Source organism: Rhinolophus sinicus, linkage group LG06 (genome assembly GCF_036562045.2).
Source record: "Rhinolophus sinicus isolate RSC01 linkage group LG06, ASM3656204v1, whole genome shotgun sequence".
Taxonomy (NCBI): domain Eukaryota; kingdom Metazoa; phylum Chordata; class Mammalia; order Chiroptera; family Rhinolophidae; genus Rhinolophus; species Rhinolophus sinicus.
This window is the reverse complement of record NC_133756.1, coordinates 11,852,939-11,880,413: the sequence shown is the minus strand read 5'-3', so window position 1 is coordinate 11,880,413 and position 27,475 is coordinate 11,852,939. Positions and strand designations below refer to the sequence as shown.

At 44.9% G+C, this 27,475-nt stretch overlaps 1 long non-coding RNA gene across 1 annotated transcript; it reads left to right on the top strand.

Annotated features, from left to right (window-relative positions):
• The first annotated feature begins 6,995 nt into the window (after positions 1 to 6,995).
• Positions 6,996 to 26,312, top strand: LOC141572362 (uncharacterized). Its single transcript, XR_012497720.1, has 3 exons — positions 6,996 to 7,037; positions 25,443 to 25,495; positions 26,191 to 26,312. It is a non-coding gene; the product is annotated as an uncharacterized LOC141572362 (long non-coding RNA).
• The last annotated feature ends 1,163 nt before the right edge of the window (positions 26,313 to 27,475 follow it).

Genomic DNA, 27,475 nt, shown 5'->3' with positions numbered 1-27,475 from the left:
CCAGGGGCAGTATAACACACACAAGGGCTGTTGTGACTCAGGGGTCCTATTGGTTTTGGCTGTGGGCCTGTGCTGAGTGGACAGGACAGACCACCCCTCTCCCGAGCTTCTGCTGGAAGCCGGTAATTGTCTCCCTGTACAGTTACTGAGTTCGCTTCTTCCACCTTGGGTACATTTCCAGACTTGAAAAACAAAACAAAAACGAAAACTGGAGACAGTATGTGCAAGGGTGTTTAGGAACACAGGCTCTGGAGTTAGACAGAGGTATAAGGGAAACTACCTCTCTGTGCAATAGTTTTCTCTGTGTAAAAAGAGAAATGCACTAGACTTTCTCCAAATTTAAATGAAAGACTGTATCAAAGAGAGGAGGGTATCTGACATTAGCAAGCTCAGCCTTAGGGCTACTGGGGGTATTTCCAAGAAGGATCAGCAACATGTTTTCTCCTAAGGAGCAGCCCAGTGGGGGCAGTTAGCTCCTGCCCTTGATCTAGAACAACAGAGAGACCAAAGAGGCCAATGTCAGGTGTTAAGTGTTAAGTGTCTGATTTTTGGATTTTGACAGCCCTGCTGAAGTCAGAAAAGCTTTCAGCTTGGGAAAGAAGTCAGACCTTTCTATTCTTTCATCCATTCCATAAATTATTATTTGTTAATGTCCTACTATGGCAGGCATTTGCCAAATGATGTCCGCACATGGAGGTAACTGAAGCGGTCCAGGCTGGGCTTGGCATTGTGTAACTCCCACCCAAGGCAGGGCCTTTCACAATGTATTAATGCTTTTTGGCATATGCTGTGGCAGGATCTATTTTTGACATATGAATGCAGTTTGCTTTTTTTTCCCTCTCTCTTCCCCAATCCCTATTTGCTCCAAGCCAATAGCCTGGCCCTCCGAATTCCTCTGCCTCAGGGATTCTTGTGCAGAGCAAAGCAGTTGATTGAAGAGAGGGCTCTTGTTCTGTAAAAGCCAGAGCTCCTTCAATAAGTGAAACTGGGTGTCTTAGAGTGGGGAGTGCCTTGGAAATCATTGAGAGAGAGAGAGAGAAGACAGAGCCTTCATGGACCTGGAATGGGAGAAGGTAGTGGGTCCCTCCAAGGGAACCTCAGGGACTCATTTCCAGAAGATATAGCATGACTTTAGAAGGCTGGCTTCCTGGCATGGAGGTAGCAGAGCTGTCTGGCCCAAGGGACTGTGAGGCTGGGCCTCCTGGGCATATCCTTGGGAACAAACAGGACAGATGATTGCTGGTGACCAGAGGGTCTCTCTGAGGCTTGGTGCTGCCCAAGACCCCAGGATCCCTGAGCAGCCCTGGGGCAAGGAAGAGCCCCAATAATAACTGATTAAATTTCCCATGCTTGTAGAGGGCTGGATCTTCAGAGCTGGACTTAACCTTATTTAAAGAAAATAAAAATGTTCCTTGGACATTTCAGTTTGAAGATTGCACTTCATACCTGCCACACTCCATTTTAGCCACACAGCCCTGGGGTGGGAAGTCAGGCAGGCACTGATGACCACTTGACAGGTGATTAAGCATGCTCAGAGGAGGGTGCAAGCTCACGCAGACAGGAAGAGCCAGGGTTCTTCCTACGGTGACTAGGCTGGTTCAGTGTGGGGGTTTGCTTGTGCCCAGAGATGTGTTCCAGGCAACCAGGGGGGTGTGCGTGGACCGTACAGCTGGGAGGACTAACAGATCAGGAGAGGCCAAAGCTGTGGCTAAAACACCCCTTGAGGAGTCATTCTTTCACCATTCAGTCACTCATTGAACACAGATGCAGAGCACTTACTAGCATGGGACAGTGCTGAGTTCTCAGCACTGGACATGATGACACAACCCCAAGAGGCTCACAGTTCACAATCCACCGTGAGAAACTCAAGGACAGAGAGCTGCTTCTGGGGAAGAGGGAGGAGGTGAAGTTCTCCTAAGTTGGAGGAGGTTGGGAGCAGGTAGTGGGAAGTGGGAGGGGTGGTCTCCAGAGACTGTGACATCTGAGCTGAATCTTGAAGGACAGGGCAGTATTAGCCAGGTGGGTGAAAGAATGATGGGAGTTCCAGGCAGAGGGAAAAACGTGGAAGAGAGGTTGGTGTGTTGAGAAAGACTAGGTTACGGGAGGCATTGTAGATTGGGACAAGATATGAGAGAGTGAGTCCGGATCAGTGCAAGTGTGTGTCAGTGAGAGGGATGACATGGCTGCCCACTGTATCTGGGAGAAAGCCTTCATTCCTTCCTGTGGCCCACTAGATGCTTCGTGGTCTGCCCCTTGTAATCTGCCCTCTGCCTATCACATGCCTCTGTTCCCCTCACACTCTATTCTCCAGCCCTTCTGACTTCCTCCAGTCTCCCCCATCATGACTTTTCTCTTGCTGTCAGATCTTTGATTCACACATGCTGTTCCCTTTGCCTGGAACTCACTTCCTCCTTGCCGCTCAACCTGCCTAACTTAAAATGATTTTTACTTGCACAAGTAATGCATGAATCCCTACTCTTTAAAAAAAGTTTTATTTAGATATAATACACATACCATAACATTCACTCTTTTAAGTGTACAATTCAGTGGTTTTTATACATTCACAAATTGTGCAACTATTACCACTATCTAATTCCAGAACATTTTTATCACCTCAGAAAGAAACTTTGTACCTGTTAGCAGTTACTCCCTGTTATCTGTTCTTGTCCCCATCTGAGCACCCGTTCCCCCACCCCATTCCCCAACTCCTGGTATTCACTAATCTTTCTGTCTATAAATTTGCCTATTCTGATCATTTCATACAAATGGAAGCATACAATACGTGGGCTTTTATGACTGGCTTCTTTCACTTAGCACAATGTTTTCAAGGTTCTTCCATGTTGTAGCATATGTCAGTACTTCATTTATTTTATGGCAGAATAATCCATTACATAGATATCCCACCTTTTATTTATCCATTCATCAGTTGATGGACATTTGGGTTTTTCTATATTTTGGCTATTGTGAATATGTTGCTATAAACATTCATATACAAGTTTTTGTGTGGACATATATTTTCAATTCTCTCAGGTATATACTTAGGAGTATAATTGCTGGGTCATATGATAATTCTATATTTAACTGTTTTCCAATGGCCGTACCATTTTGCATTCCCACCAGCAGTGTATGAAGGCTACAATTTCTCCACATCCTTTCTGTTTGGCCATTCTAGTGTGTGTGACGTGATAGCTCACTGTGGTTTTGATTTCCATTTTCCTGATGACTAATGATGTTGAGCATCTTTTCATGTGCTTGTTGCCCGTTTGCATATCTCTTTTAGAGAAATATCTATTCAAATTCTTTCCCCATTTAAAAAATTTAGGCATTTGCCCTTTTATTATTGAGTTGTAAGAGTTCTTTATATATTCTAGATCCATACCTTTTACTAGATATCTGATTTGCAAATATATTTTTCCTGTTTTGGGGATTTTTTCACTTTTCTTTTTAACACACAAGTTTAAAATTCTGATGTATTTAAACTTATCTGTGTGTGTGTGTACATGTGTGTACGCGCGCACACGCTTTTGGTGTCATATCTAAGAAACCATTGCCTAGCCCAATGCCACAAAGATTTACTCCTATGTTTTCTTCTAAGAGTTCTATTGTATTAGCTCTCACATTTAGGCCTATGATCCATTTTCAGTCAATTTTTTGTATATGATGATGTGGCTATCCAGTTGTACCAGCACCATTTGTTGGTAGAACTAGTCTTTCCCCACTGAATTATCTTGACATATTTGTCAAAAATCAATTGGCCTTAAATGTAAAGGTTTATTGCTGGCCTCTCAATTTTATTCCATTGATGTGTATGTCTATCCTTATGCCAGTGCCACACTGTCTTGATTATTGTAACTATGCAGTAAGTTTTGCCTCTGTTCCTCCCTTCCCCCATCCCAGGCAATTGCAGTTGCTCAGCGCATACCTACTAGGTGCATGAATGGTGGAAAGAGGAAGCCACTCCCTTTGACTGATGCTGGGACGGCAGGTGCATGCACACGTACACCTAAACCTCAGGGCTTCTTAGTTCCTTAAAAGGTGTCACCCCAAGCACAGGCTTTTTCTCCAGCTTCCTCATTTGAGTTCATTTATTCCTGAGATCCTTCCTGGGCTAGAAAACTTTAGTCGCATACAAAGTACACACCGCAGTCTACCATAGAGACAAATACGTCTGCTCACGGCTGCTATCCCCAGCAGTGCAGGAGTTTCCTAGCTGTCAAGACCTCTGCCACTTCACCCCTCTGAGCCCCATTTTCTTTGACAGTATTAATACCCACCTCTCAGGATTGTTAAAGAATAAATTAGATAATGTGTCAAGCACTAAGATAAGTGCTTTACAAGCATTTACTCCTAGGAGATAGGTACTCGGCTTCATTTATAAAGCCAGGGAAACTGAGGCACACATCGACGAGGTTGTAGACCAGGGCTTCACAGCATTCCGTGGTAGAGCCAGGACTTGAGCCTACGCCAGTCTGGCTTCAGAGCTTGTGCGCCATGGCCAGAGATGCAGGGACGGACGGCAGGGAATTCCCTGGGAGAAGACCCCACTCAGGGTCAATTCTGAGGCGAAGCCTGCCCCTTCTGCGTCCCCTGGCATGCGGTCCCAAAAGAGGTCTGGCTGGGCAGGGCGGGAGGCAGGGGTCTCCCAGAGGCAGCCCGCCCGGCTTCTAAAACCAAGGCGGCTGCGTTCTGCCTCGGTGGCCCCTCTGCTAAGTACAGCGGGGTGGGCTGTGCCGAGCATTCGGGCTGGAAAACAAGCAAGCACAAAAGAACAAATAGGAAGGACTCTAAAATGCTAATGCGGCGCCCGCGCGGCTGGCGGCGGCGCAGCCCGGGGCCGCGGTCACGGTGCTGTGCCTCATTATTGCTGCCGGGGCCGGCGGTCGGGAGCAGCGGGGCGCGGGGCCGCACGCCGCGCGGCTGATGGCGGCGCTGATGGTGCGGCGGCGCGGCGCGCAGGCTCAGCGGGCGCCCGGGCCTGCGGGGCTGCGCGCTCCGGGGCCCCGCGTCCCCGTGGCCGGAGCGAGAGGGCCGGTGTCCGTGCTGAGAGCCGGGAGTGGGCCTCGTGTCCCCACTGGCCGGGCCGCTGCGGAGGCCTGCACCTGATTCCTAATTCCCATTAATTGTCTAATTAAAAAGTATTTCTTTTAAAAAATCAAAAAAGTGATCAACTAGCCGTGAAAAGCTCAAACAATACAGCAGTGCATAAAGTAAGAAGCGAAAATGCCTCCCATTCTTCCTTCCCAAACCTCTCCAGAGATACTAACTACCGTTTACAGATAGGCATGTAGCCTTCCAGACGTTTTAATAGCATAGCCATTTGATTAAAAAAACACCAAACATCAAAGTCAAATCATAACACAGTTTTCTCCCCCCACCCCAGATGCAATCCTGTTATATACTCTCATCTCTCATTTGCTTTTTTTCATGTAAAAATGGGCCTGGAGATCTTGCCATGTTATCAGGCCTAGCCCTGTCTAATTCTTTCCGAAAGCCATATAATATTCTAGAGTACCAGGGTACAATAATTAATTTAACCTTTCTCCTGCTACTACTAATTAAATGCTTGCTATGCTAAGCCTTTAACTAAGCACCTTATCTGTATCGTGTCATTTAATCATCGTAACAGAGGTAAATGTAAGAAATCCCTTTTTAAGGAATGTAGAAACAGGCACAGAGAGGTGAAGAAACTTGACTGAAGTCACACAGCTAGTAAGTGGCAAACGAAGGATGCGAACCCAGGTGGACTTGACTGGGAAGTATTGCTCTTCTCTGAAAACTCAGTGCCCAGCCAAATGTATCATTCAGGTCATTTGGCTGGAGGCGCTTTCCCTACTCAGTTCCTTACCCCACAAAAGAGCTCTACATACAGCTGTGTTTCCCTGGAATTCTGCTGATTTCATCCTGATGATTCTAGCACAATGATTTTTATCTAGGGATTAAAAAATTGCAATTGTTTTATATTTACTTGTTAAAAAACAACTATTAGAGGATATAAAATGAAAAGCGATTTTTCCACTCCAGATTTCCAGTTTCCTCTTCAGAGGAAACCCCTGTTAGCAATTTCTTATGTATCTTTCTGTACATTTTCAATGCATATGCTTTTCTATATAAATGGTAGCATACTAGACAGGCTTCCGGGAATTTTCTGGGTATACTTACATGTTTTACATATAGACTTAAGATTTACTTGTCTTGTTCCAAGAAATATCCTATTTGTACTTTAATTGGGATTATATTTATAGCATAATTTAGGGAGAAGTGATATCTTTAGCGAGTCTTTTTAATCAAGATCCCAATCTGACTTTCATTTACTCTGGGGTAGAGGCAGTAAATGCTCACCAAGTATTTAATTTGTTCCCCTGAATTTTGCCGCTTCTTGCAGATGACAGGAGGCTACATAACTTGTTCCGGTCAGTGAAATATGAGCAAAAGTGACATGTGACACTTTGGGGCTGAGGCATTGACAAACCCAAGCGTGATTCTCTACTTTGTCTTCCCTTGTTTTGGTGATCATGGGAGCATGAGGCATTACAGGATCAAAGCAAGCTCGTTGCTGAGCTACACACGGAGGACAGCTGTCTTGAACATTTGCTGAGATATACACAACTGACTTCAGGTGAGAAAAATAAGCTGCTATTGTGTTAAGTCACTGAGATTTTGGTGCTGGTTTTTCCTGCAACATCATTTAGGCTCTACTGCCTGGTACACCCTCAGTTGAGTTTTAAAGTGTTCCTCTTGTAGATTCTGCACATTTCTTGTTAGGCTTATTTCAACAAGCCTAACAAATTTCTTTTTTGTTGCAATTATAAATAGGATTTGCTTTTCTTACTGTATACTTTCTAATGGCTTGTGATTTATATATAGAAAAGGTATCAATTTTTATAAGCATATTACATCTGTAGTCAGTCATCTTACTGAAATTCAGATTTTCTAATAGATTTTTCAGCTGATTATCTTGGGTTTACCTTTCCTTTTTTTTTTCTTACCTATTTGCTAGTATGGAAGCTGGATCACTTCCAGTTTGGGACTGAATAAAGGTATGAACATTTGCATACAAGTCTTTTTCGGGACATTTACTTTCATTTCTCTTGGTAATACATACAAATAGAATTTCTGGGTTGCAGGGTTGGTGTACATAAGTCATCACTTAACATTGACAACAAGTTCTTGGACTTTAAGGGAAACCACATATAACGAAACCAATTTTACATTAGGCTAATTGATTTATATCAAGAGTTTATAACAAGAGTTAGGCTTGTTTGTATCAAGTTCCTATGGCATTTCATCAATGTTATCATGAAACGATGATGAATGAAAATATCTTTTCGTTCATCATTGTTTTATGATAATATTGAGGACCTGCCATATACTTAATTTGATAAGAAAGTACCAAACCTTTTCTCAAAGTGTTTTGCATGTCCATCAACAATGTATGAGAGTTCTGGTTGCTGTACATTCTTGCCAAGACTCAGTGTTGTCTGGATTTTGTTTTGATGCTTAAGATGTGTAGACCATGTTAGTGTATGTCCATCTATTGTTATTTTATTAAGAATTTTTCTTTTTAAAATTTGGAGTGAATGTTGAAATTTGTAAATTCTTTTCCAGCATCTATAAGATGATCATATAGTCCCTATTTTTGATTTGTTGAATTAAGAAATAGTTTCTAAAATTGAACCAGCCTTGCATTCCTGGGATGAACTCCATTTAGTCCTGTATGTTAGTCCTCTAATATGTGGCAGGATTCTGTTTGTTAATAATCTATTTAGATCATTATTCAGTATTCATAAATAAGACATTTCATTTTGGGTTCTTCTTTTGTAAGGTTTTAATGTTATACTGGCTTTGAAAATGGATTTAGAAGCTTTTTAGTGTCCTCTGCTCTGACCCAGTGATTTTGGACTTGTGGTTTCTGTATGATGTTTACTCAGCTTGTTGGTTGGTTGATTTTGACCTCATAAAGGTCATGGACAGACCCATACTGCCTGTCGTTTTGTGAGACCATGCCTACAGTCACAATATACTGAGGCAGTGGTTAAGAGCACGGGCCCTGAAACCCAGTGGGGTCAAATTCCAGCTCTGCCACTTGCTATCAACAGAGGGCAACTGAGGCTCAGAGGGGTGACTGATTGGGTCAGAGTATAGAGAAAAGAAAGATTTTGGATCCTCATGTATAAAACAGGGACAATAATAGTATCTGCTTCTTGGGTAGTTAGGAGATACAGTGACAGGTTAAGATACTAAAATAAAGCCTGGTATTCCATAAGCATGTGGAACAGCAAAGCTGGTTCCAACCTCTCAGTTGAATTGAATTGAGCTGTTGCAGTTCTCTGCTAATCCACAAAAATTTGTGTCCTTTCCCTAGTGGCAACGTTTTTTGTTTTTTTTCCGATTGTTTGTTTTTTGCTTTTATTTTTTGACACAGTGTAAGGATGTAAGAAAAGCCAACCCAAGCTTCCTTGGAAGTTCAACTGGGTTGATGGTAGGAGCCATCTCCCAGATGGGTCCAGCCTGACCCACTCAGACCCCTGGAAATTGGGTACCAAGAGTGGTGTCTTCTCCATCATCCATTCCCTTCACCTGCTCCTATTTCCTTTAAAGAAGTGAAATTGACGAATGCTTTGGAGCAGGTTAGGTTCCTGGCTGTGGCTGCATTTTCTGTTTTTGTTTTTTTTCTCTCTCTTTTTTCTTCCCATTTTGAAAGATTCTCTCTAATTTAAATATTTTTAAAAGCTAGCTCTAAGGCTTCCTTCTTAATATCCTGTCTCTGAGGGTGGAAAGATTCCTGGCTTTCCCCAGTGTAATGGCAAGAAAGTAGGGGCAAGAAAGGGGGGACAGGGGCTGCTTCAGAAGGGTGTGAACCCCTTTCCATCCAGGTGTTTGAGCAAAAAGAGGATGGCCACTAGATATGGAGTCTGCAGTAGGGATTTCGACATTGGATGACAGGGGTGGGCATGGGGAGTGGGGTGGGGTACATTGGACTATGAATAACTATTGGGAAGAGCTATAAAGGTGAACAGACCTGAATACAAGTTCCTACCTCTGCAACTCCCTAGTAGTGTGATTTCTGGCAAGTAACTGCTTTTCAGAGCCTCAGTTTCCCCATCTGTGAAATGGACACAATAATACCTACCTAACAGGAGGAGGTTGTGAAGAGCAAATGGGATAATGGGAATCAAATGCTGTTTCCTTTCACCCAGAGATTCTGTGAAGCAGGGAGGACTCCTGATGCTCAGTAAGACGAGCATTGTCGTTTTTGGCATCTGCCCCTCTTTGCTGCTCACCCCCAACTTTCTGCAAAGCACAGGGTATGCTTGCATTTAGAGGTTTCACATGAGAGGGTTTAGACGGTGTGGAGGCTGTGGCTACAGGACCAGGCACAGATGTCACTATGAGTGGGTACTGTTGTGTATCTGAGTGGTTTCTGTTATATTTGGCCTCACTGGCTTCTTTCCCCAAAGTTTGAGAATTAGATATGTGGGCATCATTGGGATGTCCAGTTTGGCAAAATGACCTTCCTTGGACTAGAAATGCAGTTGCCTGTTCACTTTCTGTGGGCCTGAGGAGAGTTAGGTTTCAGTGTTCATTCCATTGTGCAACAAATGGATGCAGAAAACAACAAAGGATGCAGTTGAATACCAATGCAAACCATTACATTTTTGAGTTTTCAGCTAACAATTTATGATGTAGAAATTCTCAAGAGAGGAAAGATTTGGAGCTTAATATACAAGACTGCCTGTCTTGAGGTTTGATGGTTAAACATTACATTCTAGAACTACAAGATGCAATAATAAAAAATTTTGGGAAAATTTCCCTATAATGGCAGATGGAGATTAAAATGCATTTGGGGACATTTCCAACATACATGAACATAGTGGATGAATGCAAGTCCTAAATGAGCTAACCTGTGGGAGCCAAGCTCTGCCCTCACACCTCCAATTGAGGGGGGTGTTCAAAAGACCGAAGGGTCTTTAGCTAATTAGATTGTAAGGAGAGGGGTAAGAGTTAAATAGCTGCAGCAGCAGGTTGGTGAGATAAAGCGATTCTGGAACAAAGTAGATTGGGTTTGGAGTTTCAGATTATAAAAGATGCCAACACCAGCAAAGATCTAACCAGTGTGAGTATGGACAGACAATGATGCTCATTTTGCAGTGGGGGTAAACTGAGACTCGGAAACACAAAGATTTCTAGAGGCTACCCAAGGAGTCAGGTGTATTTGAGATAATAATGCACATGTCTTTGTCCCGGCCGTCCACACGGATCCTCTCCATCTGGGTCTAAACACCCTGCTGTTCAGGCTGGGCTGGCGTGAACACCACCAGGACTACAGATTCTCCTCTGTAGGTGCTAATTAGCAATGAGGAGAACAGAAACCAAATCCTAGCCAAGGCTGTATCCTGCGAGCCACATGTAGGGGAGATCTGGCTGCATCTCCCAACCCTTGCAATTGATCCTCCTGGGAGGCTGCAAGGGTGATGACTCTGGTGCTTTGTTCCCCCATTGCAGAAACAACTCAAAGTCATGGGTACTTGGTAGAGGAAATGTCTCTGGGGTGGTGGAATGCCCATTGCTACTCAGCTGTGGGATCCTCACTGAGCTGGAACCGGGACTGGGTGGTGGCATGCTTTGTACTGTCTGGTGAGGCCTCTGCTTCTCTCCTCTCCGCACTCCCCATACTAACCAAATCTTAATAAATTCTACTGGAGGTCACCAAATGCTCAGTGTGAATGGATTTCTAGGGGATACTGGTCAAGGGGTTGAGCTGGAGTGATATAGGGTGGAACGGAGACAGCAAGGGGGAGCAGAATCTAGACCAAAGGTGTGTGAGTCTGGGGACTCAACCTTCATCAGAGGAGGGCTTAAAAAGTCCTTCTGTAGGTCTCCCAGGCTGAGGTGACATCTGGGCGTCATTAGCAATACTGTCTACGAATGCGAGCCCTGAGAGGGTGTTCGATGGCTGGCCACGGGCTCAGTTCTTTCCCCATCTGGAGGTTTACATCCTGACAACAACACTCTAGCCTGACTCTGATATGAAATCCCTCATGCCTAGAGAGAGAATTGTTGTGGGCCAAGTAGCAACCCACTGAGTGATGAGCTCTGAAAGCAAGGAACGAGGCAGCCCAGGAAGGAGGACTTTGCTCTATGGGTCAAGGCCACTCAATTCACGATCTATGAAGATTTTGGAGGCTGCTTTCTGGAAGCCTGAAACACCCAAGGACCTCTTTGTTCCTGGCTGACCTAAGGCCAGCCCACTCCCTGCAGCGGCCCCTGGCTCCTCTTCATCACTTTGTATGTACCCTGGGCTCGGCCCGGAGGTCAGTTTCCCATCCCAGCATCCTCACCTGCCTTACATGCATATGTTTCAGCGCTAACAACAAAAGCACTAGAGAAAGGGGGACTCTTTTCTCTAGAGCATTTATTATTAGGGGCCCATGGTTACCCAGAGAAAAAACACACCGACTTCCAAATTCTGCTCTGGAAACCAAACCTAATTTAGGGAAGTACAATGTGCTGAAGAAAGATTGCCTCTTAATTTTAGATTCATGTGGAATGCAGGCAGGATGGCAGAATCCCTTAACATAACACAGGCTTTTTGGTGGTGTAACAGAATAATAAATCCTTGAGGAATTCCCCAAGCAAGGTAAAGTAGGATAATATACATTTCTTAATATTGCAGAAGTTTCCTTAATCTTATTGTTTAAACTTTTCAATAAACCATAATGTTTATTAGTAGTTTTTCATTTCCAACTGTCAGATAATTCCTTTTGCTAAGTTGGGGTAAACAGGGTCCCCCAGTGCCTCTGGTTTCAGTTTTGTGTGATATATATCTGACCAGACACTTGATGTAATAGAGAAGTATTGTGTTTTCCAGTGTTGAACTTAGAGGTTCAAATGTGTTAATGCAATTGAATTGATTGTAATATTTTATAAAAGTTTCTCCAACGGAAATATGGTTAGTGAATTGAGTTGTCAGAGGTTATGAGAGCACGTAGAGAGGCTGGCTTACAGTGCTGGAAGTTTCTGGCTAAGTATGAAGGGACGGGCAAGGAGGCTTGGTGTGAGGCGTTCATTCCGTTTTCTCAGAAGAGAGGCATCAGAAGGGAGGGCAGCCAGGTTTCCCCCAGGAAGATCTACAGGAGGGACAACATGCATTGGTATTTTGTAAAGGGAATGCATTTGTCCACAGCGAGCATGGCATGGCTGGTGCCACATAGGACCTCCTTCGCTGAACACCCCCAATTAGAGTCGATCGGGGAAGTTGAGGAGGCTACACCAACCTGGAGACTGCACTGGAGAATTCCAAACCCCTTTTGCAGGAAAGGGTGGGTGATGGCAATGTTAACCACCAGTGAGAGAGAACTTTTTTCTTTATCAAATGCCCTGTTATTCTTGCAGTTTCCCCGCAGAGGAAAATCCTATCTTAAATGATCAGCACAAATGATGAAGAAATTCATTTTACGCTCTCCCTTGACTCTTTTTTAATTGATTTTTTTCCCCTCCCGGAAATGGCAAATAATTTAACATTGTTACAAAATTCCTTTCGCTCAATAGCAGATGGGAAGAAAAACCCCACAATCACAGTAAGGAAAAGGGTAAAAATCCCATTCGGATAATGAGGTCTATAACAGAGCCATTAGTTCTGCTTGAAGCTCCTGCCAGCCCCAGATTAAGGTGATGGCCAGGCCTGTGTTTTCAGATTCCTTCCGCAGCACACTCTGCAAACCCTTTCACCACCTGCTGGGTAGTTCTGGCATTCTGGTCTCAGAATTAAAAGACAAAAAATTGGCCGGGGATGTTTTCTGCTTTCTGTGCAGGTGCCGGTGTGATGGAGAGGATGCTCAAGGCAGAAGCCTGTTGGTTTTCCCAGGCTGAATTCCAGTGCCCTGGCTTTCTGATACTTAGCAGTCTGAATGTACTTTTCAGAAAAGACTGGATTGAATGGAGCAATCAGTCGAGAAGGGTTCTGAACTCACCTTTCGCAATTTCTTCTTCGCGCTTTTTAAAATGATGCTCCAAGCTAGTTAGAACCCACGGGGACTGGAGGCATGGAGGTGAGCCTGCCTTCCATAGGGTTGCCTTTGAGCCTCGCATCTCTTTTCTGCCTTAGGATTTAGAGCCGCTCTGAGACCTGAGAACGCAATCTGTCCAATACGGTAGCAACCAGCCACGTGTGGCCATTTAAATTTCAAGTCAAGTTAAGTAAATAAAGCTAAAGTGAAAATTTAATTCCTCAGTTGCACTAGCCACATTTTAAGTTCTCAGTGGCCACATGTGGCTAACGGCTACTGAATTGGATAGTGTAGAACATTTCCAACATCATAGAAAATTCTACTGGGCAGTGTCTGTGTGAGGCTCTGGGCCTGGTTACCCAAGCTGGAGGCTTGACTATGCCGTCATGCACCGCTTAATGACAGGGAAACATTCTGAAAGATGCATCATTAGGTGATTTCGTTGTGCAATGGTGTGCAGTATATGGTATAACCTATTACACACCTACGTTGTGTGGTACGGCCTATTGCTCCTAGGCTACAAGCCCGAACAGCGTGTTACTGCACTGAATACTGTAGGGAGTGGTAACACAATGATAAGGATTTGTGTATCTAAATACAGAAAAGGTACAGTAAAAATATGACATAGAAGATTAAAAAACGGTCCACCTGTCTAGGGCCCTTACCATGAATGGAGCCTGCAGGACTAGAAGTTGCTCTGGGTGAGTCAGTGAGCGGTGAGTGAATGTGAAGGCCTGGGACATTACTGTATAATGCTGTAGACTTATAAACACTGTACACAATTTATAAAACAACACAAGATTAAATCAAGCACAAGAGAAAATGATGCAATCAAAAGATGTGGTAAACATGACATGTATGAGACTGCTGCCCTGCCAGCATAACACAGCGTTTTACAGCAAAATTATTTTTTAAAATTTTTTATTGGGAAATATTGGGAACAGTGTGTTTCTCCAGGGCCCATCAGCTCCAAGTTGTTGTCCTTCAATCTAGTTGTGGAGGGCGCACTCAGCTCCAAGTCCAGTCACCGTTTTCAATCTCACCATCCTATGGGGGAATTGAACCGGCAACCTTGTTGTTGAGAGCTCACTGCTCTAACCAACTGAGCCATCCGGCCGCTCCTCTGGAAGCTCAGCAGCAGCTCGTTGTCTTCAATCTAGTTGTGGACGGCTCAGCTCACTGGCCCATGTGGGAATTGAACTGGCAACCCTCTTGTTCAGAGCTCGCCCTCTAACCAACGGAGCTATCTGGGCGCCCCACAAATTTTTTTATAGATAGAAAGCGCACACTTTAAAATACTGATAAAAAGTATAGTATAGTAAATACATAAACCAGTAACATGGTTGTTTATTATCATTTTCAAGTATTATATACTGTATATAATTGTATGTGCTATCCTTTTATTCCACTGTCAGCGCAGTATGCTTGGTTACAACAGCATAACTAGAAACACGTGAGTAATGTGTTGTACTACGATGTTATGACGGCTATGACATCACTAGGTGGTAGGAATTTTTCAGTTCCAGTATAATCTTATGGGACCACCATGGTATATGTGCTCTGTCATTGACCAAAATGTCATTGTGGTACATGACTGTCCCTGAGACATACAACTGGAAAGCCCACAGAATTTGATGCTGTTTAGACAGTAAGGCTTACTGTTTAATGGCAGAGAGCAGAAAGGAGCCCATATATACAGCCTATGGAAGAAAGAACATATGAACTGGGCTCTCTTTGAATAAGGCTGCTGGCAGCCATAGGCTGGGGTGAAGTGGGGCCCTGCCCTGTAACTCTGCCTGGTGACCATGCTACGATGCTGTGATTCATTTTATCCCAGTTGGCCTTAAAGTTCCTAGCAGAGGAACTGGAATATGCCAAAACCCCAAAGGGGCAGGAGGAGAATAGCACATTCCAGGAATTGGAGGCCATCACTCATTCTAAGGAACTGGCAAGGTAAATGCTAGACACAGGCACTGGCTGTGATTAGACCCACCGTGTACTGAGGCTGAGCATGCTGTCAAGGTAGTAACATCAAGACCTCTTCCCACTCAAGATTTCAGAGGGTCTGTCCTATGTGTGACATTCAGCTGACGCCCCAGGTTTCTCACCTTCTTCCAGAGCTGGAGTCATGAGCCTTCCTTGGAGATGGTGTCAGTCAAGCTTCCTGCCTCCAGGAGAATGCTCATGGAAGGTGTGGCGGATTGTAATTTCCAAAGATGGCTGCACCAATATACATCCCACTCATGCTCTTCTTATAATGTGAGATTAACCTTCGTCTTCAACCTGGATGGATCTTGATAATTGCCTTGACCAAGAGAGCGTAGAGGAAATGAGACTGCGTGACTTTGGAGGTTAGGTCATAGAAGGTGATAGGCAGCTTCTCTTCCCCATTCCCTCCCCTGCCCCGGCCTTCCCTCTCCTTCCCTCCTCTTCCTCTCCATGCTCCTTGGGACTCCTGGGCTGCCATGTAAGCAACCTAATTACCTTGCATCTGACATGCTGGAGAGATCATGTGAAGCGGCTACTTGGAGAAAGAGAGAGATGCCTGAGGAGCCCCAGCTGGTCCAGCATCTAGCTGGGGCCCCAGAGATCATGGAGCACAGACAAGCCACCCCTGCTCTGCCCTGTTTGAATCCCTGACCCACAGAACCCAAGAGCATAATAAATGAATGTTTTATGCCACTTGGTCTTGGGATACTTTGTTACACAGCCATTATAACTGGAATAGTGGGTCTGGTGGGATCCTTGGAGGCAGGGAAAAGTACCAGCTTTTCATCTTGGTAACCTAGAGCATCCCTGGCAGGTGCTAGGAGCAGCAGGGTGCTTTTGCAAATGTAGTCAGACCATGTGAATTTAGAATTTGGAATGTGGTTTGGTTTCTAATCAGGGTTGGGCTGGAACTTCCCCGAGCATCTCCCATCAAGAAAGAGTTTGCAAAATCAAATAGGAATGGCAACTGAGTGAGGGGGAGTGCTTTAGTTATCTAAGAGGACAACTGCTTTTGGAGAGACTCAGCCGAGTGTGCATTACTATTTACACATAAACTATTGATATGCTTACCATAAGTCCTTGTCAACCGACCAAAGTGGGCCCCTAAGGACCTAGTTATGGGAATTACAACTAGGTTAGATTTAGAGCTTGGCTAACATCAATCTAGTCACTTGCACTTAAACAAATAATAATTGATGAGCATTTCCCAGTGGTTCTTAGAATCCAATTTTTACTTTTTGGGAGTAGACCAGCCCCTGCACTGGTCTGGTGTGAACTATCATTGCTATTATTTATTGAGAACTTCAAATGTGACAGGCAGGCACTGGGCTGGGTACTTTAACCTGAAATATTCTCGTTTAACTCTTGCAGCATGCCTTTGAGGAAGGTTCTAGAATTATCTTTGTTTTGAAGTGAGGAAATCATGGCTCAGAGAAGTAGAGCAACTTATCCAAGGTCTCCCCACAGTCTGACTTCAGAGTGCGGGTGGGTGACTACCACGCTGACTCAGCCTCTCCGAGGGGGCTTTGTCCATCCTCCCAAACGGTCTGGTGCTGGGCAGCTGGCACAGTACAAAGGAGCTCCTGAACTCTACATATGTGCTTGGGTGAGAGGTCTCCTTGTGGGTGCCAGTGCAGTAGCCTGTGTGACTTTGGACAAGTCATGTCCCAATTTGGGAACATTGGCCTTGAAGATCTAGAAGCTCTCTTCCCAGTCTTGTCAAAAGAGGCTCTGAATCCAGGGTAGCAAATATCCCCTTAGTTGCAGCTCCTGTTTGCAAAGCCTGCTACAGATGCCTTAATTAATTATTCAGGCTGACATCTTCAGCTCCAAAATCAGAGGGCTGAGAAAAGATCATAGGAATATAATCAATGTGCACTTGGCTGATAATCGCTGGTCCCAGGGTTGTGTGAAGGGAAGAAAACCCTCCAAATTGGTCTTCTCTTACACTTTGGCCCTAGTTCTGCCAGCGGCCAAGATAAAACCCTCCTTTCTCAATAATTAATGAGCAGGAGCGCCCCAGGCCTTGGCCCCCGGGAGGAGACCCCTCATGGTGGCTGCGCCTCCGGAAGCCTGCTTGCGAGCACACCCACGTGTACCAGCCAGTCAGGGAGCGAACACTGAGTCACTGCGACTGACCCAGCAAAGTGCTGAGAGTGTGACCAGAATGAAGGGTTGCTCTGTCTGTCTCCGAGGTGGCGTGGCAGATCAAATCACAGCGGATCAGGCGCCGAGATGTTGCCTTGCTCTGAGTGACAGAAGTTAATAATTAGTGACAATGATTGACAGATACACTCCATCTGCTGCTCCGACGCCTAGGAGCAGTTATTCCACAACTGTCTGCGGGCACAATGAACTCCCCCGGGAGCGCAGGCTGGCCCGTGATTGACAGCTGCCTCCAAGAGAGACAGGCCACTGACGGGAAAGTCGCTGTCAGCAGAAGCTCTCTGGTCCCCCCGTGTTCTTGAGGAGGCTCACTCGCTGTATACATTTATTCTGTTTCATTTATCATGTCAGCCGCGGTTTTAAATAGATTACTAGCTAACCTGTTTTTTAACTGGAGAGTTTTCTATGGGTAAATTAGAAATATCCGCCTATGTCGACTACTTCCCGGGACTCAGGTCTTCTAGTTTGTTCTCTGGGTAGACGGAGGAGAGGAGATAGGAGCTTACCTGGATTGTAGACTTATCGGATCTCTCCATTAAAATCAAAATGGAATCTTTAACCAGAAGCCCTGTAAAATGGTGCTGAGCATTACTTGGTAAACCTGGGCTCACAAGTCCAAACTAAAGCACGAAAGCACCCTCTTTTTTCCCTAAGAAATAAACATGTCTCTGAGAGTGCTTTTAGTTGACATAACTTGTAACAATTGCTCCTTATTTGCATTTTTAGACGATGAGAAGAATTCTTTGACAATTCAGAACCCTAGCTTTCTCAGGGTGAACAGTTTATTCCCTGGTGGTTTCATGGTTCAAATCTGGAACTAACTAGCTGGGTATTCTTAAGTGTAGGTTACAGTTCTATCTAGACCAAAGTCCCTGCCCTATTTCTTCCCTGAGTATTTTTATCCTAAATTAAAGCTCAGCTTCAAACCAGCCCACATGTAACTGGAGGACTCTGACAGTTTCTAGCCCTATTATAAATAGGAAAACAAAATTACTTATATTTTTTTACTAGAGGAATTGTCGTCACCCAATTGTTCCTACTTATAATTTGTTTGGCTTTCTGGAAAAAAATGCATTTTAATTTTGCTTCATTTAGGATCCCGCAGATAGGCTTTCTGGGCCATTACTGACTCCCCTCTCTTCTTTTGTCCCCCTGATGCTTCAGCATAATTTAAAGGACTGTCCATCGTGATTATGAATAAAAGCCTACTTAAATCCTGCTATTTAAAATACAGTGAACCCTGTTTATATTGATCTCATTCAGAATGTTTTCCCGCATATGATGTCCATCTTTTAAAGTATGGGTCATGTTTCCTCTTGAGACATTTTCTTATCTTATTCCCCTAAAATGATATAAACAGTTTCAGTATTCTTGATAATTAGGTATGCGGGTAAAGAAAAGACATCCTGTTCTTTTTCAAGTTTTTAAATGATCGGGATACCAGAAAATGAAGTCATGGGGAATACAAATGTTTGTTGCTTACCCAGGGATCTGTTTTCCTCCCTGTTTGTGTCTTTGGTGTCTCTCATATGTTTTCTAGAGAGACTTTGTAAAAGGTGCGTTGATGGAACAAGTTTATCTATTTAATTTTGGTTCATCAGTTAGAAGATCACCACCCTCTGTTTTCCTACTTTGAACCTGCCTCAGATAGAGCTACAATGGCCTTAAGTAGCCAGGCATTGTGCCAGTCCCAGGAATGTAGAGGCACCTTCAACAGCTCACTACCTATTGAAGGATTGGACCAGCAAACTAGAATTATATTATTTCATGAATAATGCTGTGATGGGGGAAGAGCAAGGGCTGAGGGTGCCTGGAAGAGAGGTGCTCACCTGGGTCTCCAGTGGTTAAGGAAGCATTAGGTTTCTAGGCAGAAACCTAAGGAAGGGGAAAGGGGTAAGAGTGAGGGTGTTTCAAGCCACAAGAATGGCCTGTGGGGAGGAGCTAAACAAAGATCATGGTGTTGCTGTGTGAGGAAGTGGAAGTCACATCACGCAGGCCTTATATGTCATATTGAGGAGTCTGGACTTTATGTTAAGGATTTGCACTTTAGGAAGATCACTCTGCAGTGAGAAGCAGAATGGCTTGGAGCGGGTGTGCGATGGGAGGCAGGGTGTGGTTAGGAGGCTGTTGCAGGAAGGACCTTGGCCAAGTTAGGGGAGCATCCGAGGGAAAGGAGAGGTGAAGATACATGGCAGAGGCCTCTGGGCAGTAGACTCAGTAGGCTTCGGTGGTGAGGATGGTGAAGGGCTGCACCCTGACTTGCGTCACTGGGTAGAAGGTGGGACTGTTCTTTAAGACGAGGGACTTAGGAGGAGGAGCATGTTGGGGTGGGAGAGAGATGATGAGTTAAATTTTGGACATACTGAGCTTGAAGTGTCTGCGGTCAAAGCCAGCTTTGTTGGGTATGTAACCTGGGAGGTTGCCCTGCGCCCAGAAGGGTCAGCACTTGGTTTAATGCTCTGCTGTCACTGTCTTAAAATTCTTAATAAATTTTGAACAAGGGACCCAAATTTTCACTCTGCACTGGTTCTGTGCCCAGTCCATCCAAGTGAAATAATCAGGTTAGCAGCTTGATATCTGGCTCTAGAAGTCAGGACGAGAGAAAAAGGTCTGGGATGTTTAGCAAAGAAAGAGGTATTTAAAACTGTGGGAGAAGATGGGCTCATGAGGGAGAACACGCAGAATGAGAAGAGTATCAAGGAGAGGACCTGAGAGACACAGAATTTTAGGGACAGGCTCTCAGGGGGGAGAACACTCAAATGCCAAGACCCTGTTACCTGTTCCGACATTTTGCCTTTGACATGAAGCACTGAATGTTTCCATTGTCTTAACTCTGAGGAGTGTCTGGCTCCATGTCAGGATATCAGCTAAATGGCAATTCCAGTCAGCAAATGAAAAAATAAATCTTAATCATCGTAGTTATTATTGTAGACATTTGCAGCATTCTCCAGATTTCAAAGCACCTTCATTTATTCATTGAATAGATATTTATTAAGTACCTACTATGTGCCAGGCACTGAGCTGGGTGCTAAGGATATATCAGTGAACAAACGACACAAAAACCCTACCCTCATAGAGCTTACATTCTAGTGAGAAGAGGTATAAACATAATAAATAATACGCATGAGAAATAAGTTATGTATTAAGTGATAACTGCCCTGGAAAAAATAAAATCTCACTTAGTTTTTCTTTTTCAAGAAAAAAATGACATTTTGCCTCATGTAACATGAAGTATCATGGATGGGCATTGGGACTCCAGTGTCATCTTCAGGTCTGGTTTCTTTCTCTGTTTCCTCTGTGCCAACTATGTTATCAGGTGGACCCTATCCTTAGGGGTAGTCAGAGATGGTGCGAGCAGACCCCAGGTGTAAATGCAGCAGAAGTGAGTGTCTAACCCCACTTTGTTGGCGAAAGCCCTGAGAGATTGACTTGGCATGGAATGGCCTGAATTTCTTTGCCCTCCTTTGAACCATTCCTTTGGCCTGTAATCTTTGCAGTGGTCCAGTGTGGAAGTTGTCTTTATTCTCATTTCACAGCTACATAGACTGAGGCTAAGAGAGGTGAGTGACCTTCCCAGGGTCTCACATTTAGCAAGTGGCAGACCTCCGTGCTGGGCCCAGGCTCTCTGACTCCAAAGCTTATGCCCTCTCTGCAAGAGATTCCAAGGCAGAGTATAAATAAATTTAAAGACATCATTTCTCTCCAAATCTACTCTAAGGCTTAAAGGTGACAAATTTAAAAAACTATGAAAGATTTAATTAGGGACATGATTAGGTAACCAGATGAATGTGTAAATGACAATTGCGTAGGAATTTAGCACAATCCTTAAATGATAGGGATTTAGAAATTTAAACACCTTCCAGTCCAATCCTTACCTCTAATAACTAAGGAAACTGACATCTATAGAAGGGAAGGAACTAGCCTGTTACCCAGCAAGTAGAAAAAGGGCAGGGCTGGGAGGGAGGCTAGGTCTCTGTTAACAAGGGCCAGCATGAATGGCTGGGTCAACGCTCTCTGTAGTGTGCCTGAGTATTCAGTAGCCACTTAGGTTGTCTGTGCTTGGCTAATGTCTACCAACTGGCTAAACACCCCCACTGATGTCTTACCTAATGAATATTCACAGCCTCTTAACTATTTTATCATTTGCTAATTTAACTCCCCACTAGTTTTTCTTGGTGATGATAACATCACACTCTTACTGAGGACTTAGGTGTTATGCTAAGAGCTTTACCTGTATCATCACATTTAATCCCTCCAGCAACCCCAAGAGATAGGTACTGTTTCTAACTTCTACACATGAGAAAGTCGAGTCTTAGAGGATGAAGTAACTTGACCTTGGATAGTGAGTGGTAGAGCCCAGATTTAAATCCAAGTTTGTCTGATTCTCCAGCCCAGGTTTTTAACAACTAGTAGAGCCCAAGTTTTTCTTTTTCCTTTTGAAAAAGAACATTAAAAAAACTAGTGATGGATACAAAGTACAGCTTGTCACTTCCCCAAACCCTACACATACTTTTTTTCTTTTTGGGGTGGAGTCAGTCCCTGCTGAAAAGAGAAGCTATCCGTTAAGTAGCCAAGTGTGCCTGGTGCCGAGTGAGACTGAGGCTCAGAGTCAATGACCTTGATAAGGTGCTTGACTGGTTGGGATTCTGAGGCTGAATGAAGCAGACAGCTCCAAAGCCCTGGGACCCGGCTCCTCACTGTCCTCTGGGCTGGGATATCCCTATTTGGAGGGAATTTATGCATCTCTGTCAGATGCACGCATGGTCTATGAGAGGTTTTCCCAGGTTTCACTGTCATCAAAAGTGCCAAGAGAATTACCAACTTGAAATAATCATAATAGCTACCACTTACTGAGTGCTTATGTGAGGGGACTGGCTAAGAGCTTTATGTAGTTGTCTGTCTTAATCCTCATAAGAGCTGGTAGGAAAACAGAGGTAGTAGGTCCTGTGAAGTTCGTGCAATTATAATCCCCAATTCACACAAGTTCCAGACTTGCTTAGAGGGTTGGATGACTTGCGGAGGGTTGTAGTTTCTAAGAGGTAGAGCTGGAATTTAAACTCAGTGAAGGCCGCCATCTTAGCCGTCAGGCTCTAAGACCTGCCACAGAACTCAGAGGCACTTTTGAGGTTGCCAAGAGACTAACTGAGGCCAGAGAGGGGCAAGGCGCTTGTTCAAGGTCCAGAAGCAGAACCAGGACAAGAAGCGAAGTGACTCGAATCCTTGGCTAGTACTCTTTCAACCTACTGTTGAGCTTTTGAGCAATGTATGCTGCAGGGATTCCTAAAACTGTCCTAGAGGAAAAATTAATGAAAGTTCTATTCCTAAAACACTTTCCCAACTCAATATGCAATTAGCCATTATTACTCAGAGAGCTTGGCTTCAACCCTGCCCACCGTCCTGCATTTTTCAGGCTGTCGATGACCTCATCTCCATCTTCATGAGTTCATCTTTGTTGAGGGACAGTAGTGTGCTCGGCCAGTGAACCTTCCACCCTTAGCTTATCATGCCACCCTCAATAGAAAGTCTCTTTGTGGCTCCAGAGACGAAGCCCAGAGTTCTGGTTATAAAACAGGTCACCACTTCTGCACTGCTTTGTCGCTATGAATGTGCAAACTGCTAAGAGGAACCAACATTTATTGGGGATTTACTATGTACCTGGTTCTGTATATAACTTGTCTTACTTCGTCTTTACAACTGCCCTTTGGAGGAAGTTCTGCTTTTATCCCCACTTTACAGATGAGGACAATAAAGCCCAGAGAGACGATGAGACTTGCCCCAAAACATGGTGAGGAAGCGGCAGTCAGGACTTGAGCCTCTGGTTCGGTTTGCGCGACTTATGATTCTGCGCTTTGCCTCATGACTCTAAACTACATTTATGGGAAAGTTATCCCAGATTGTGGCAGAAAACTTAAGGAGCCATCTTCGTGCCCATGGCTCACCTTGTTCATTGGACATGGGTCTAAGGCTTCCCGAATAAGGACAAGCTGATGTGCTTGAAAATTGTCTACCTGCAGGCCTGAAGATGATCTAACTGAATTGCCAAGCCCATGCCCCTATCCCTCAATTAAGTGACCTTTTGTCTTCTGCTTGAACATACAGTAGATAATTTTTAAGCTCTTTGTATGCTGGGTACTGAAGCAGTTACTGGGGATGGCGGGTGATGAGATTCCCGCCTTCCCTCAGCGCATAACCTTGCGTGGAAGACACAAAGGCACAAGTAATTATAGTATTGGGATGTGAGTGCAATGGAACAAGTACAGAGTACTCAGAGGCACACAGCAGGGACTTTGAACCCAGCCTGTGGGGTGCCATCAGGGAAGGCTTCCTGCAGGAGGTGAGGTGGAAGTTCATTCCTAAAGAAAGAAGAGGTGTGTGTTAGGCAAAGAAGGGGTGGAAGAATGTTATAGGCAAAAACCTGAGGTGAAAGAGAGAAGACGGGAGCTCCTTTCAACATAGACCATTCCATTTTTCCTGTAGCTTTGCGTACTCCTAACTCACCTATGGTCATGCACCTAGGAAGTAAAGCTATTTGGCTCAGAGATAATGCCCTTAACTTCCACTCCATGTTCCCTTTCTTTTTTCTGGACATTGTCATGTCTGGATGTGCTGGCTGGAATTGTTGCCTCTGTCTTGGCACCATGAGGTAGCCAGCCCCAGAGCAGTGCTGATTCACTGAGGATGCACAGTGCGGAGATGTGAGGAACCTGAGTCCTGGATGACATCGTGCCCCTGCCGAGTCAGCCAGCCCTGGAATTGGGCTGGCCTCGGCTGCTCTTAATTGAAATACTGTCGTGTTCGAGAGCCTAAGGTTGGATCCAAGTTCTGCCACTCACTGTCCATGTGAGTTTGGGTGAGGTCACTTTTCTGAGTCTTGGCTTTCTCACCTGTAAAATAGGGATAATAATCATCGATAATCACTGCACTTACCCAGTGAGTGAGGTGGTGAGGATGGCATGTGTGAATGCATGTCACGGGCTTACAGTCATGCCTGGCCTTAGGAAGTGCCAACAGATGGAAGCCATCAGTATTGCCAACACTCATTTCCATAGTCAGCTCACACTCCCAGCCTTTTCAAAGCTCCCAATTAACAAAAGAGAGACGGGCTAATCACAGTGCAGGTGGATCAGTGCTGTGACAAAGTCCAGAGCAGGGAGCAGTTCATTTTTGCAAGAGGGAGCAGGTGAAGGTCCACGGAGGCCGTATGTTTGAGAAAGGGTTCAAAACATGAGTAGAAGTTTGAGGGTAAAGAGATGGAGGGAAGGCATTCGTGGTGGTGGGAGCAGCCTGAGCGAAGGTGTTTTAAACGCTTTGTAAAGGGCAAGTAGCTGGTGTGGTTGGAATTTCAGGTGCAGAGTGTGTGTGTGTGTGTGTGTGTGTGTGTGTGTGTGTGTGTGTGTGTGTAAGGCAATGAGGCAGGAAATCTGGGGTGGGGCGAGGTGTGGAAGGCGTGGGTTCGAGACTGAGGGGCTTGCTGTACATCTTGAAGGAGTTTCATGGAACCATAGTGCTGAGGGACGCTGCTTAAGACAAGGCTCCATGGTGGTGAAGTCAGGTATGGAACTACTGCCCACTTTGCAGTCCTGGCAATAACCGACGTGCATTAGCATAAGAAGGGCTCTGACAAGTCACGTAGCAACAAAACCTGTTTAACTTGGTTTAACCCAGTGCTTTACAAACTTACTTAACCACAAGGAACACTTCATTCATCCAACATCCCTTACTGCAGGTCACACTTTGGGGGATGCTGTTCTAGTCATTGCGCAGCTGTCAAAATGTTTGAAGCATGGGGTGAGGGCCTAGTTCTGTGTTTTCCAGAGATTCCTTCTAGTTATGTAAACAACAAGGGCTCAAATTAAGTCACAAGAAAGCTGTTTCAAAGGTTTGACTCGCTCAGCTGAGGCTCTTTTATTTTAAATGGGTGACTTCTCTTGGCTGTGTCCCTCTGAAAGTCTTCTACCTTTCAAGTATCCACAGCAGAGAAACTTCCTGCCAAGTACTGTAGTTTTTCTTCTGACCTTTTTGCTGTGGCTCTTTAAAGCTGAAGGTTAGATAATTCAGGCTCAGCACTGGGATTGACATTTGAAAGGTACAATGGGACTTTTTAACCTTCGGGGTTAAAGGTTATAGTCATGGGAGCTGCAATTTGACTTGAAAACACTTTTGAAGTTTTTTTCTTTTTGTTCCCCTCCCCTCCCCTTTCCTCCCCTCCTTCTCCCTCCCATCCCTTCGTCCCCTCCCTTCCCCTCTTCTCCTCCCCTCTCCTTCTTTTCCTTACAAAAGGTCCAGTTGAAAATGATGCTTTCCAAATTGGCAAATCCTGCTGAAGGCAGAACGTAAGATATGCATGCCCCTTTGTAAGATTTCTCAATCACCTGGACATGGTAGGAGGCTGGGGCTTATGAAAAATATAGATTCTAGGGAATGAGCTTCTTGGGTGATTTGGATGCGCTGTAAAGTTTGAAAACTATAGGCCTGGGAGCGTTCCAATTTTACAACCCAGATTACAGATACTCTGTAGGTGGGAGCACGTCTTCCTTCTGCATCTCACGTCAGTACTGCCCATCCCTGCCTAACCCCCAACCCGAGTGCTCCCCCTAGGATTGGGGGTAGGCCTATCCCAGTCCACACAGACTTGTAGCTGGTGTCCTTGCTGCTGAGATGGTGAGGAATGGGGCCCAGGTGCAGGAGCAAGGACTTGGGGGTGATGGAGGTGGTGGTGAACATTCTCAGAGATTAATGCCACCGGTGCTGTCCGGCCTCCTAGCTGGTCACACTCTATGGGTATCTGACTCCCATAGGGCTCCTGCTATAGGAAAAGTTGCTCTGCTTGGTGTCTCAGGGGCTCTTCCTCCCTTTTGGCTGTGTCCCTCTCCCCTTCTTTTTTCTTTTCTTTTTTTAATCTATCACTGTAACATTGCCTGTGTTCTCCACACTATGACAGATCCGCTCCCGGGCTAAGTCACTGATGGCCACATTGGTAGTAACAAATCCTTATGACTATTCTTCTCACCCCCTTCTGCTCTTAAAGGAAATACCCCATCTCCTACCACACCAGGATCCCCACTTAGGAGGCCTTATCTTGCTCCTTATCCCTGAGAACCATCCAGCTCTGGGGAGAAGATGCTCCAGGCAGGGCTTATTACTGAAGAGGTGAGTAATATCTTCCCCACTGGGAGTTTTTGGTGCCCTAGAGGTTTTGGCTTCTGTCTTAGTGAAATCAGGTTCCATAACACAATTGTAGAGATTAGGGAGCTTAAACAACAGGAAGGCATTTCTCACAGTTCTGCAGGCTGGGAAGTCCAAGATCAAGGTGCCAGTGGGGTTAGTGTCTGCTGAGACCTTTCTCCTTGGATTGGAGATGGCTACCTTCTTGCTGTGTCTTCACATTGGTCTTTCCTGAGTACATTCACATGGAGAAAGAGAGAGGGAGGGAGGGAGGGAGGAAGAAAGAGAGAGAGAGAGAGAGAGAGAGAATGGGAAGAAGCAACTTCTCTAGTGTCTCTTTTTGTGAAGGCACTAATCTCATCACGAGGGCTTCGTCCTCATGACATCATTTAAATTGAATTACCTCCCAAAGAGCTCATCTCTAAATACCATTTTTGGGAGGTGGGGAAGGGTTTCAACATGAATTTTGTTGGGATATAATTTAGTCTATAGTAGCTCTAAGTCTTTGTTCCAAAGACAGCTCATCTGTAAGAGAACTCATCCTCTCCTTTCTCTATACTGTTAGCCTGGGGGGGTCTCATCCAGCCCCATGGCATTAAATATAAATATTAGTCAGTGTTCCTGATGATAAGCAACACAACGGAACTCTGGCTGCTGTAAGCAAAAAGTAAATCTTTTGAAAGTCCATTGTGGTGCTGCCAAACTAGGAGGGAGCTGGGAAACCAGGCCTGGAAAAGAGGTGGGGGCTCAGCAGCAGGAACTGCAGTGAAGGGCAGGCCTCAGGGAGAGTTTCATACTCACACATGCTGGCCACCAACATGGTTGTGACCTTTGAACTTGCCTTCCATCTTTGAGGTACTTGATGGAGCTTCAAAGCACCATGAATGAGGCTCTGATGGGCCCAACTTAAATCACCTGCCTCAGGAAGTGGGTGGAGAAGGTGCAAAGGCCTTCAATGACCTCTCCATCCCCTTCTCCAGCTCACTTGCCTGGTCAGAGCTGTTGTAGACAGGGAATTAGCCTCCTGCCACGCCTACGGGACAATTCTATTAAAAGGGAGACCTGGGAGCTTTTTGGGAAAGTGGGTGGTTGGATTTCAAGCCACGAAGCAATAAATATGCACCACACCAGTTGTCTGCAGAACACAT